A 15,071-nucleotide genomic window follows, 5' to 3' on the forward strand; every position below is an offset into this window, starting at 1 on the left:
CCATTATTTTCAAATGTTAAAACCAAAAAGGTTTTCAATATAATTCCCTTAGCTACTATATCCAAGTCATTAATATACAAAACAAGCACTCTGCAATATGTCACCTTTCAAGAAGCTTCATATTAATTCAACTCAGAGTTTGCTGCAACCACAAGTTGATCTGTTCAATACATTGAATCCAGCACTCTACTTACTTAGTGCTTACCTCTTGAGTTCATGATAAGCATTCTTGATAAGCAAAGGGTGAAAGGTTATCGGGGGTAGGCGGGAATGTGGAGTTGAGGCTACAATCAAATGAGCCATGATTGCATTGAATAGTGAAGTAGGGTCGAGGGGCCGAGTGGCCTACTCCTGCTCCTAATTCATATGTTTGTATGAGCTGTGTTTTACATTAAACAGCATTTGTTCATTGGAGGCTTGTTTTCTTCTGTACTGGTGTTAGTTTGTGTAATACTTACTGTTGCCCTCTTCAAACTGGAGTTGAAAGCAATAATTCATTTAAACAAGATTATGGCCTAGAAACTGGATTGTGCACAAATCAATGTGCCATCCCAGTGCAGCACAGCCCACATGTGTCTAATGAGGTTGATGGCAGGGACACCTGAAATTGGTCTACTAGCCTCAGTTGCCTGCTACCGGAGAGCTGCGGGCATCAGCCGTAGCCCCAGAGGTGCCCCTGTTCTCCCCAGATCCAAAATAAGGTAAAGAAGATAATAAGAACCTAAGGCCTCAATATTAACCCACACACAACAGAGGGGATGATGGTGACGGGGTGGGTTGGAGGTGGGGATAACTGTGCACAGACTTACTGTCTTTTTTATGGCAGTAGATATTGGGACATATGAGTGCCTCAGCATGAAGAAACAGGACACTTAATTAATGAATTTGAATTAGGCTGCCACAGTGTAATTGGTGCTCAATGTAAAATTGACTGTTGCTTCATGGATTTCCCAGAGGTCAAGTACTTGCTGCAAGTCCCTGAAAAAAGCATCTGGTGTTCTCTTACCCCAACTGCGAGTTTCCCTGCTGACAGCCCCACAACAAGCCTCAATGGCCAGCCAACATAGCAACACTCCCATCCTCCCAGTGCTGACCACTCTCCTCCCAATATGAGCTCTTTTTCTCCTTCACAATTGCAGTCTGTCTTCCCTACCTGATTGCAGAGTACAGTCTACAATTGCTCCTGGCTGTGGCTTCCTGCTGTAGGTACTCCCTTTAGCCACCAGTCAATCTGTTGTTTGGCCAGATGCCAGGCAGGAAGTGGAATTAAAAAATGGATTTCCAGAAAGTATTTGATAAGGTGCCACATCAAAGGTTATTGCAGAAAATAAAAGCTGCTGTAGGGGTAACATGTTAACATGGATAGAAGATTGGCTGGCTGGCAGAAAACAGAGAGTATGCATAAATGGGTCTCTTTTTGATTGACAGGGTGTGATAAGTAGAGTCCCGCAGGGTCTATACTGGGGCCTCAGCTTTTTACAATTTACAACAATGACTTAGATGAGGGGAACAAAGGCATGGTAGCTAAATTTGGTGAAAACACAAAGGTAGGTAGAAAATGTGTTGTGACGAAGATACAAGGAGGTTGCAGACGGATATGGATAGGTTGAGTGAGTGGGCAAAGATCTAGAAAATGGAGTATAATGTGGGAAAATGTGAAGTTGTTCACTTTAGCAGGAAGAATAAAAATGCAAAGTGTTACTTAAATGGAGAATGACTACAGAATTCCAAGGTGCAGAGGGAGCTAGGTGTTCTAGTAAATGATTCACAAAAAGTTAGTATGCAGGTACAGCAAGTAATTAAGAAGGCAGTTTTGGTCTATTTATTTAAGGAAGGATGTAAATGCATTGGGAGCAATTCAGAGAAGGTTTACTAGAGTGATACCTAGAATGAGCGGGTTGTCTTTAGTTGGACAGATTGGGCTTGTTTCAACTGGAGTTTAGAAGAATGAGGGGTGACTTGATTGAAGTATATAAGATCCCGAATGGCCTTGACAAGGTGGACATGGAAATAATGTTTTCTCTTGTGGGTGAGTCCAGAACTAGGTTGCACTGTCTTAAAATTAGGGGTCGCCCTTTTGAGACAGAGGTGAGGAGAAATTTTTTCTCTCAGAGGGTTGTGCAACTTTGGAACTCTGCCTCAGAAGGTGGTGGAGGAGGGGTCATTGAATATTGCTAAGGCAGAGGTAGATAGATTCTTGTTAGGCAAGGGAATCAAAGATTATCGGGGTTAGATGGGATTGTGGATTTTGAAGCACAAGAAGATTAGCCATGATCTTTTGAATAACGAAGCAGACTTGAGGGGCCAAATGTCCTGCTCCTATTTCTTATGTTTTTATTTTAATAATATCATCAAAACCCGAGTCCTTCTGGAATTTCTGGGTTCTTTTGTTGTTTTCAGCCTCCCCACAACTCTCCTGCCTCTGTAAATATCAGGACCATTCTCTCAATAGGTAGCCTCCTATAGTCCATTTATGAGTTGTTGATTTGGTGGTCAAGTAGCTGAGAATGCTGACCTTAACATGTACTGATGAATTTTGGGATGGTGCCTCAAATAAACATTGAGCCTCATATTTACATCTGCAATTAGCCTTTTTTTAGATAGTTTTGGTTGTCTACAGAGGAGCCTTTATCAATATAGTGAAATCTGCACATCGCCTGCTATATTGGACTTTTAGGCCAGGATTTTCTGGCCCCGCCCACCGCCAGGATCTTCCAGTCCCACCAAAGGTCAATGGACTTTTGGCTGGCCCAATGGTGAGGCTGGAAAATCCCTGCCTTATGCATATTTTTTTGGCCTGTAGAAAGGATGGGGTATCAATGAATTTCTAGGCCAATGCTTGTTACATTATTTGATATGCTAATAGGAAAGCCATTTATCCTCCTGAGCTACGTTGATTCTGGTGGGGCCCAAAAATCATTTGGGGATCAGTTGTGCGATACAGTATTAAGCAAGTGCAGCTATTTTGAAATACCTATTTAGAAATGTTGAAAAATCCATTATAATTCAAAGTTTGTACTCTTGAGACTCATAGGGAGGAATACCTCCACACAATTTCCTAGGCTGAGAAAATTTTTGATGCTGTTTTTTCGCTACTGATGAATTGAAATGTAAGCAAGTATACCTCCAATTCTTTCCAAAGTATTACCCCCAAAGCTATTAAACAAAGCCGGAAATAGTTCTGTCGAAGGGTCATGAGGACTCGAAACGTCAACTCTTTTCTTCTCCGCCGATGCTGCCAGACCTGCTGAGTTTTTCCAGGTAATTCTGTTTTTGTTTTGGATTTCCAGCATCCGCAGTTTTTTTGTTTTTACCGGAAATATACTGGTTAGCTCTAGCTCTCTTTATGAAAATTGATTACATTGGCCACTGACAAGTCCTCTAGCATAAAACTGACCTTAATAGAACACTGAAGTATCATTATTAGGTCTCCACTATTATTTCCCTCATTTCTAAATCTGGTGATGGTACTTGGTCCTCCTTTAGCTTAATTAACTTCTCAAATATTTTTTGTTTATTTATTATAATATGGATTATCTCACTTTTTCCACTTCAGGATTTACTTCCTCTGCAATATTCTTCTCTTTTGTAAACATTAAATTGAGGTGTTTGCTACCAGTTTCTGCTTAACCATACACCCTCACTGTGCTCCCCTTCCAGGAATCTCACCTCACATAGAAGAGTATCCTGATGAGTGCGAGATGAAAAGCTTTGACATGTCTCTTTTTTCAGTAATACACAAATTCTCTTTTTACTAATATATTTGTAGAATAGCTCATTGTTTTTAAAAATACTTTTCAGATCCTCTCCTCAATGATTTCTTTATCCCTTTAGTAGCATCTTTCCTTATTTTCTCATATTCTCTCGTATTCTTATCATTGTTGCATGCCCTCCCTTCACTATTAGAGTACTTATAGTCTCATTATTTATCAATGCCATTCAAAAACTTTTTAATAAGATACATTTGCTTTGTCCTTGTTGCTGGGGAAAGGAATTGTGGTGTGAATCACAGAGGAGGGAAACCCAAAATCAGCAGGGCTATTTGAATTCAGTGCCGAGTTCAAACAGACCTCATTATGGCTGTTGCAAGGACCGTAATCCACTTTATGGGAGTTACAATTTGATGGATTGAACATTAACGCTTTTGAAGAGTGCGTAAGGTCTGTTTAATTGTCATATTCAGAAGTTTGTTTAATTGTCCCGCTCTTTAAAATATTTAAAAAAAACTAGATTGTAGCTGTCAGCTATTATTTAAAAAAAAAGCTCTGCTGGACTGCTTTGATTTACAGGTTAGCTAGCTACATGTTCGTAGCATTTGTTCAAGCAGTTTCCATAAAGTTTGTTGTTGACATTTCTCTAAGGGCTATTCAATATGAATGCTTGTGTGAGTTTTAAAAGGTACAGTTATCTCAATGGGAGTTCCGAGTTTACTGCTTGATTGACAGCTTAAAGAGACCAATAAAGGATTAGGGATAAAACAAAAGTTGTTTTCTTTAGAGATTAATCACTTCATAGTTTTTGAATCTCAAGTGATTAATGAATGGGAGTTCTTTTCCCATTATCAAGTCTCTACATTGAGAACTGCATTAGATTTTTAGAGGCTTATTTTAATTCATCTCCACAAGGCTCCTGAGGTCTGCCCATGGTGGATAGTGGTTGAGTAGCTATGGAGTTTGCATGGAGAGTCTGAGGGGCTATGGGGAGAGTGAGCAGAGGGCATGAGTTGCATTGAATTGCATGGATGGTATGAGGGACCATGGGTAGATGGGAGCTGAGGAGGTGTGTGGGTTGAGGGCTAAAGGGTCTAAAATCTTCCATTATAGCTGGGGTGAAGTTCCACAGAACTGAGGTGGGATTTCTAACCAGCTCACCTCAGCTCTAAGCCATCCCTGTCACTACCTGTGCTCTCCTTCAGAGTCAACGGGTCTGGCTCCATCACATACACGCACCTCACCCCTTTCTCAGCCCACACCCCCCAACATCAATCACAAATTTTGTGATTTGGGGTGCTTTTAATTGAGGCAGATTTGGCAAACCAGGAAATTTCACAAATTAGGCTACCCAAAAGCCAATCCAACATTCAGGTTTGGGCTGATATGTGTTGCAAATGTAACTTGCCACCTAAGTACCAGTTTATGACCATCTCTAACAAGAGGGATTTTTAAAATTTATTCATTCATGGGATGTGGGAATCACTACCTAGGTCAGCATTTATTGCCCACCCCTAATTACCCTTGAGAAGGTGGTGGTGAGCAGCATTCTTGAACCACTGAAGTTAGAAAACCCAGAGTGCTGTTAGGACAGTGAAGGAACAGCATTCCAAGTCAGGATGGTGAGTGGCTTGGAGGGGAACTTGCAGGTGGTGGTGTTCCAATTCATCTGCTGCCCTTGTCCTTCTAGGTAGTAGAGGTAACCATGGCATTATCATCGCTCAATTCTCCATCATCATAGGGGTTACAATCGACCAGGAACTTAAGTAGTCCAGCCATATAAATACTGTGGCTACAAGAGCAGGTCAGAGTCTGGGAATTCTGTGGCAAGTAACTCACCTCCTGATTCCCCAAAGCCTGTTGACCATCTAAAGTCAAAAGTCAGGAGTGTGATGGAATACTCTAAGCTTGACTGGGTGAGTGCATCTCCAGCAACACTTAAGAAGCCCAATACCATCCAGGACAAAGCAGCCCATTCTGTCGGCACCCATCCACCCACCACGTTAAACATTCAGTCCCTTCACCACCAGCACACAGTGACTGCCATGTGAACCATCTACAAGTGTTATGGCCACAGCCAGTGTTAATTACTGTGCAAATCAAATTCCAAGGGGAAACTTGGCTTTCAGGCCATAACCATTTTTTTGTTATTCTGAAAACAAGAAGATGACGTACCAATCTCAGCAGTAACAGGTCCAGTAACACTTTTGGGATTTAAAAAATTTAAAGTACAAGTTTTATTAACAAAAGTAAAAGAAAACTTAAACACAAGGTTACAGTTACACAATTAAGTTCAGTCTTACAAAGCATCCCCCCAAAGCTCTCTACTTGGTCAAACCCACAAGGAAACACTCTCTTATAGATGTATAATATGAAAACCAGTAATATTACACAAGGCAAACTGCTATAGCTTCAATAAAGGCTTACCACATGACCTTTACTCACCACTCTGTGGTAGAATCCACTTAAAACTGCTTGGTGCAGCCCAAGACTTTTCTAGCTTGACTGGATGGTTGATTCAAACTGCATCCTCTCCCAGCCCAGAGCTGCAGCCATAACTCAACAGTTTAAACAGCTCCAGCTATCTCCACCCATCTCTATAGTTCCAGCTCTACGGCAACTCTAAAATACCTTTTCCCCCATGCATCTCAGTTCCATTATTCTCATACATCTTCAAAACTCGAAACCCTACAACTATAAAATGTTTCATGTTTCCATCTTGTTTTTGCTTTTGGGCCAACAAAGATATAATATCACCACTTCTATTTACCTATGGAACTCCTGCAAGAAGCAAACATGTTTCTTTTTACCTCTGACTCCTCTTTGATATTCAAAGTTTCTCAATGTATCTAAAAATGAAAATGTTAGATCTAACCTTTTTGCTTGTATCTCAAACTTAACACCTATATTCCTTTTCATGTTTCCAACCCAACAGACCACCTGACTCCTATCAATCTCTTGCCCAGCCTAATTAAATTCCACACACAGACCCAGGTCTTTACAGAATAACACATTCAACAAAATATTTTTTAAAAATAACATCCATTTTCACACAAGATGCGTTGCAGCAACTTGCCAAGGCTCCTTTGAACAGCACCTTCCAAACCCTCTACCACCCAGAAGAATAAGGGAAGCAGGTGCATGGGAACACCATCACCTGCAAATTCCCCTGCAAATCACACATCATCCTGACTTGGAAATATATTGCCTTTCATACACTTGTCACTGGGTCAAAATCCTGGAACTCCCTCCCTACTGGCATGATGGATGCACCTACACTCCACGGCCTGCTGCGGTTCAAAAAGGCAGCTCACCACCACCTTCTCAAGGGAAATTAGGGACATGCCAGCAACAATCATGCCCTAAGGACAAATTGCAGCATATAAAAAAAATGCACTACTCAGCACAAAGCATACAAAGTTAGTCAATCCTAAGGTGTACCAATCCCATGATGTGAGGTTTCAAACTTTACTTATTTATTGAGTAACTACTATATAGGGCAAGAATAGAGTCTTAAAGGCACTGTTACCAAAGAGATGAACCAGAATAAATAAAACACTAAACATACATCAGTAGATTATTCATGGGAAACTCATTTTTGCATTTGAACTTTGTTCAGGTTGCACAGCCCTGTCATTGATTCCTTGATGAACTTTAACTCTGAACTTGGTTTTCTATACATGGCACTGCAGGTGTGAACAAACCTCCTTAGCATAAATTCATTCATCCATTTCTACCACCTTAAAAAGAAACTCTAGGAAGGAGGATACCCAATGATATACCTCCTAGTTAAATTAATTTGCAGTAAACCAGATTCCAGCAGTTCACCTACGAAATAATTTCCTGGATGGCCGGAATATTGCTAACCTTTAAGGTATCTTATGGATTAACAGAATCCAATTGTAGGGCATTTCAATGGTTATCATTAAGATCACTGTGAAAATGAAATGCTTACACATTTTTGCTACAGCTTTGCTTTACATTGCTGTTGACATAGCAGGATCCACTACAGAAAGTTTACAAGCAAGGTAATTTTGTCCCATCTCTTTTCTCTGACCTTTTTATTGCCAACTTTAAAACCCATACTTTTTTGATATTTATGAGGTTCCATTTTCAGGATGAAAAATATAGAAAAATGGAGCCAAGAAATATTGGAGCCTATTCAGGTAAAATCAGAGAACATAGCTAAAAATTATTTATTGACAATCTCACAAAAAAAAAGATTTTTTACAAACATGCTTTTATTAATAAACACACTTGTTGAATTTATGGGCCAGTCAGAATTACACAAATTTGTCTTTGATGATTCAAAATTCTCAGCAAAAAAAAACAAACACTTGGTGTTTCACTTGTGTGCTTGGCTGCATTATGGTTGAGAATAGGGAGTTTCATAAAGCCTCCTTCTCTTATCAAATTCCTGGTTGCCTAATAAATTTATTAGATTTCTTCGAAGAGGTAACAAGCGGGATAGACAAAGGAAAACCACTAGATGTAATATATTTGGATTTCCAAAAGGTGTTCGATAAGGTATCATGCAGAAGGCTACTTAAGATAAGAGCCCGTGTTGTTGAGGGTACTCTATTAGCATGGATAGAGGATTGGCTAACTAATAGAAGACAGGGAGTTGGTATAAGGGGGACCATTTTTGGATGGCAACCTGTAACTAGTGGAGTGCAACAGGGATCAGTGCTGGGGCCTCAATTATTTACAATATATATTAATGACTTGGATGAGGGAAGTGAATATACTACCACCAAGTTTGTGGATGACACAAAAATAGTTGGGAAGGCAGGTGGTGAGGATGACACAAGGAGTCTACAGAAGGATATATACAGATTAAGTGAATGGGCAAAAACTTGGCAGATGGAATATAATGTTGGAAAATGTGAGGTTATGCACTTTGGCAGGAAGAATAGAGGAGCCGAATATTATTTAAATGGAGTAAGACTGCAGAAGGCTGCAGTGCAGAGGGATTTGGGAGTCCTTGTGCATGAATCACAAAAAGCTAACATGCAAGTTCAACAGGTAATAGGGAAGGCAAATGAAATATTGGCCTTTATTTCAAAGGGAATGAAGTATAAAAATAGGGAAGCCATGCTAAAACTGTACAGGGCACTTGTTAGACCACACCTAGAATACTGTGAACAATTTTGGTTCCCTTATCTAAGAGAGGCAGTCTAGAGAAGGTTCACTAGGTTAATCCCGGGAATTGAGGGATGTTCTTATGAGGAGAGGTTGAGTAGGTTGGGCCTGTACTTATTGGCCATTATTGAAACATCTAAGATTCTTAGGGGGCTTGGCAGGTTGTTTCCCCTTGTGGGAAAGTCTAGGACTAGAGGGCATAATCTCAGAATAAGGGGGCACCCATTTAAAACAGAGATGAGGAGGAATTTCTTCTCTCAGAGGGTAGTCAATCTGTGGAATTCTTTACCGCAGAGCGTTGTAGAGGCTGGGTTGGTAAGTATATTCAAAGCTGAGATAGACAGATTTTTAATCAGTAAGGGAATCAAGTATTTTGGGAATAAGGCAGGAAAGTGGAATTGAGGACTATCAGATCAGCCATGATCTCATTGAATGGTGGAGCAGACTCGATAGGCTGAATGGTCTACTTCTACACATACGTCTTATGGTATTTGTCCACTAAATTGATAGCCATGAACCTATTAGACAGAAATTACTTTACCTACCTAATTTGTTGCAACGTACTGAAATGGGAATTACGTTAAACATGTTACAAATCTGTTATTTTAGCACATTTTATCCTAGAATCATTCAAAAATAGGGTAACAATTCCACTAATACTTAAAATTATAGCTTTTTGACAAAGAACCAATTAACCTCCAGAGCTTGCCATGTAGGGAATAGCGAGTGCACACAGCATTAATCTGTTACAACATGATCAAACATCAATAGTCAGCATCACCATTCATTACCATATCTTTGACCTACTTTTAATTAACATTTATAAAGGTAAATTACTGACTTCCAGGTGAAGTATTCATTAGTCTTTAAATTAAGGTATATTCAACATAACACAGGGAAGATATCTAACTAGAAAAATCACTGTGCTATATGAAACTTTAATTATTTCTAAACCAAAACATGTTATCATCTCTTCTTGCATCACATCGCAGGAAGTTGCCATTAGTATTCTTTAACAAAGTATGTGTTACATTGTTTAAGAAGACGACTCAGAAAAGTTCAAATCTGAGGAACCTCAACCTCAAATACCCAAGCCTTTGTTGTAAGTTATCCCAAGTGAGGATTGAACCTGACCTAAATCTGGATTCCTAAAATTCAGATGGTTTGAGATGGTATAAGCCTTGAGGGTCGACAGTGTAGGTTAGCGTTTGGGATTTAGAGTTCCATTAGTAAGGGATCCACTGGGGAACAGTGATCATATTATGATAAATTCAATATGAAATTCTAAGAGTCATGCACATAAGTCTGAAACTAGAGCGTTAAACATAAATAAAACCTATTGTAGAAATATATGGGGAAAATTGCTAAAGGTAGACTGGGAAATTAAATTTAAAGGTAAATAAACAATGATGTACATTTAGACCATAAGACCATAAGACATAGGAGCAGAGATTAGGCCAATCGGCCCATTGAGTCTGCTTCGCCATTCAATCATTGTCGAAAAGACTCTCAACCCCATTCTCCCACCTTCTCCCCATAACCTTTGATCCCTTTACCAATCAAGAACCTATCTATCTTGGTCTTAAATACACTCAATGACCTGGCCTCCACAGCCTTCTGCGGCAATGAATTCCATAGATTCACCACTCTCTGGCTAAAGACATTTCTCCTCATCTCTGTTCTAAAATGTCTTCCCTTTACTCTGAGACTGTGCCCTCAGGTCCTAGTCTCTCCTACTAATGGAAACATCTTACCCACGTCCATTCTATCCAGGCCTTTCAGTATTCTGTAAGTTTCAGTCAGATCCCCCTCATACTTCTAAACTCCATCGAGTATAGACCCAGAGTCCTCAAACATTTCTCATATGTTAAGCCTTTCATTCCTGAGATCATTCTCGTGAACCTCTTCTGGACCCTCTCCAAGGCCAGCACATCCTTCCTGAGATACGGGGCCCAAAATTGCTCACAATATTCTAAATGTGGTCTGACCAGAGCCTTATAAAGCCTCAGTAGCACATCCCTGCTTTTATATTCTAGTCCTCTCGAAATAAATGCCAACATTGCATTTGCCTTCCTAACTACCGACTCAACCTGCAAGTTAACCTTAAGAGAATCCTGGACTAGGACTCCCAAGTCCCTTTGCACTCCAGATTTCTGAATTCTCTCCCCATTTAGATATTTAGTCCATGCCTCTATTCTTCCTACCTAAGTGCATGACCTCATACTTCCCCACATTGTATTCCAACTGCCACTTCTTTGCCCATTCTCCTAACCTGTCCAAATCCTTCTGCAGCCTCCCCGCCTCCTCAATACTACCTGTCCCTCCAACTATCTTTGTATCATCTGCTAATGTAGTGAGGATGCCCTCAGTTCCTTCATCTAGATCATTAATGTATAAAGTGAAAAGTTGTGGTCCCAACACTGACCCCTGATCAACACTGATGCAATAATTTTCAAAGAATGTAAATTCCATTCAGAAATTTAAAAAACTCCATGAGAAAATTAATCTATCCATGGCTAACTAAAGAGGCCGATGATAATATTTGATTAAAAGATGAGATGTATAACATTGCCAAGAAGCATAGTAAGCCTGATGATTTGGAGAGTTTTAGATAGAAGCAAAGGATGACCAAAAATTAATAGTGAAGAAGAAAATGGAATGAGTATAAGAAATATAAAACAGGTTGTAAGAGCTTCTGCAAGTATGCAAAAGGAAGAGAGTAGCAAAAGCAAATGTGGGTCCTAAGAGACTGTGATAGGAAAAATTATAATGGGGAATAAGGAAATGACAGACATTAAAAACATATTTTGTGCCTGTCTTCACAGTAGAAGAGACAAAGAAGTACCAGAAATAGTGGAGAACCCAGGGTCTAAAGACAGTGTCAAATTTAAAGTAGTTAATGCTAGCAAAGAAAAAGTACTGGTGAAATGAATGGGTCTAAAAGCCAACAAACCTCTTGAAGTTGATGGATCTATAACCTAGGTTTCCAAAAGTGATGGCTACAAAGGTAATAGCTACACTGGTTGTGATCTTCCAAAATTTCCTAGATTCTGAAATGGCCCCAGTGGGTTGGAAGGTAGCAAATATAAACACTGCTATTCAAATAAGGAAGGAATTATAGGCCAGCTAACCTGACATCAGTTGTCAAGAAAATGCTGGAATCCAGTGTTAAAGAAATGGTAGCAAGGCAATTGGAAATGCATAGTATGATTTAGCAGAGTGAACATGGCTTTGTGAAAGGGAAATTGTGTTCAGCAAATCTGCTAGTCCTGAATTTTCAGCTTGGTGGGTGGTTGGGTGAGATCAGCAGGCCCGGGAGCAGTTGGAAAATGGACTGCCAACCGCGATTGACCCCCAACCATTATTTTACTCTGGCTGGCCAATTAACGGCCAGCTATTGTGAAATGCATACTGAAAGGCTCAGTGCTGCTGGTTTGGGGAGGGTGGGGGGGTGGAGGAGGGCGGGCAATTATGTCAACGTGGGTACGGGTGAGTGCTGACAGAAAGTTCACTGAAGGCAGAGAGCGGCCTCAGGGAGCTGGAGGCCTGAAACCCAAGAAATAAAGTTTTTAAAACCAGGAAAAAATATCCAAGCATCACAATCAGGCACCTGAACATATATATTATAAAAATGCCGTCCACAGATTTCTATTTTTATTTTATTTAATAACAGAAACCTCATCTCGCCCTTGGATGAGGTTTCATGAAAAACGTAAAGGCCGATTCACCCACCCGCCAACTGTATGTTTGGACAAGCTGTGTAAAATGACAAACAATTGTGCGGTTAATGGGCTTAATTGGCCTCTTAATTGTTGGCGGGCGCACTTCCAACTTTTGCACTTTCCTGTCTACTGAAATATCGTGCGAGTGCAGGGTGACGTCGGGATACTCGCCCAACATCATCCTATGTGATTTCACACCCAATCGGGTCGGGCACGAGCCTGTACAATCAGTGAAAATTTCAGCCCCTACCATTTTTTGAGGACATGATCAGCAAGGTAGATAACCCAGTGGATTTACTATATTCAGATTTGATAAGGTATCACTAAAATGGTTGTTGCACAAGGTAAGTGCTCATGGATTTGGTAATATATTAATGTAATATACCAGCATGGATAAAGGATTGATAAAATAATAGAAACATAGAATAAAAATAAATAACAGAAAATGCTGGAAAAAACTCAGTAGGTCTGACAGCATCTCTGGAGAAAGAAAAACAAAGTTAACATTTTGAGTCCGTATGACCCTATTCAAAGATGAAGAGAAGTGGAAATGTGATTAAATTTATACTGTAGAGTGGGGTGGGGCAGGTGGAGCTGGATAGAAGGCCAACGATAGGTGGGAACAGAAGAGGGATTGACAAAGGTGGCATGAACTAGAATCACAGAATCACACAGTGCAGAAGAGGCCCTTCGGCCCATCGAGTCTGCACCGACATGTTAGAAACACCTGACCTACCTACCTAATCCCATTTACCAGCACTTGGCCCATAGCCTTGAATGTTATGACGAGCTCATCCAGGTACTTTTTAAAGGATGTGAGGCAACCCACATCCAACAACCTCCCAGGCAGTGCATTCCAGATTGTCACCACCCTCTGGGTAAAAAGGTTTTTCCTCACATCCCCCCCTAAACTCCTGCGCCTCATCTTGAACTTATGTCCCCTCGTGACTGGCCCTTCAACTAAGGGGAACAGCTGTTCCCAATCCACCCTGTCCATGCCCCTCATAATCTTGTACACCTCGATCAGGTTGCCCCTCAGTCTTCTCTGCTCCAGTGAAAACAACCCAAGTTCATCCAACCTCTCTTCATGACTTAAATGTTTCATACCAGGCAACATCCTAGTGAACATCCTCTGCACCCCCTCCAGTGCAATCACATCCTTCCTATAATGTGGCGACCAGAACTGCACACAGTACTCCAGCTGTGGCTTCACCAAGGTCCTATACGACTCCAACATGACCTCCCTACTTTTGTAATCTATGCCTCGAGTGATAACTAAAGGACAAAGGGATTGTTAATGGTAGTGGTTAGTGTTAAAAAATAGTGGTGTAAAGGTAAGAAAGCAGAATGTGATTATAACAGAACAAGGGTAGCATTGTGTGAAAGAACAACATGGAACAAGTGGCAGATGGCCCTATAGGGGATGGGGTGGGGGGAAGGAGTGGTGCTGGGGAAAATAAGATCTTGACATCTTTGTCAATCCCACCTTTATCCCCACCTATTGCTGGCCTTCTATCCAGCTCCACCTGCAACCCCCCACCCCCTTAAACAGTATAAATTTCATCACATTTCCCCTTCTCTTCAGCTCTGAAGAAGGGTCATATGGACTCAAAACATTAATTTGTTTTTCTCTCTCCACAGATGCTGTCAGACCTGCTGAGTTTTTCTCGCATTTCTGTTTTTGTTTTAGATTTCCAGCATCTGCAGTATTTTGATTTTATATTATAATTAAAATAAATAGGTCATTTTCAGGTTAGTAGGCTCTTAACTAGGCAGGTGTTGCAAGGATCAGTGCCGTGGACTCAGTGACTTACAATCTATATTAATGGCATTTATGAAGGGACTGAGTTTAATGTATCCAAGTTTGCTGGCAGTCCAAAGCTAGATAGGAAAGCAAGCGGTAAAGAGGACACAAAGATTCTGCAAAGCAATTGACGATTAGAGATCGACTGGCAGTTGCAATGATGGGCCTGGCAATGAACATCAACTTGAATGGGATCAGGAAGAGGAATGGGCTAAGCAAAATCTGGGAATGGCCAAATTGGGAGGAGGCAGACCTGGCCTGGAATGACAGCTATGAAATGCTGAGATAAAAACAAAAAACTGCGGATGCTGGAAATCCAAAACAAAAACAGAATTACCTGGAAAAACTCAGCAGGTCTGGCAGCATCGGCGGAGAAGAAAAGAGTTGACGTTTCGAGTCCTCATGTTCTGTTGAAGGGTCATGAGGACTCGAAACATCAACTCTTTTCTTCTCCGCCGATGCTGCCAGACCTGCTGAGTTTTTCCAGGTAATTCTGTTTTTGCTATGAAATGCTGCTGTTTCTCAGAATACAGCAGCAGTAAATAAATGTTGGTTCTCAGTTTGGTTGCAGCATGGGACATAACTCAGAGACAGCTTACTTTGAGATGCACAGCTTCTAGGAGCACTGTTCCTGGACTCTGGAAACAGGAGCAACTTGGCCATTGTATTCCAGAGTGTGGTAAGGCTGGGTAA

This window comes from Carcharodon carcharias, chromosome 1 (assembly GCF_017639515.1).
Source record: "Carcharodon carcharias isolate sCarCar2 chromosome 1, sCarCar2.pri, whole genome shotgun sequence".
NCBI classification, from domain to species: domain Eukaryota; kingdom Metazoa; phylum Chordata; class Chondrichthyes; order Lamniformes; family Lamnidae; genus Carcharodon; species Carcharodon carcharias.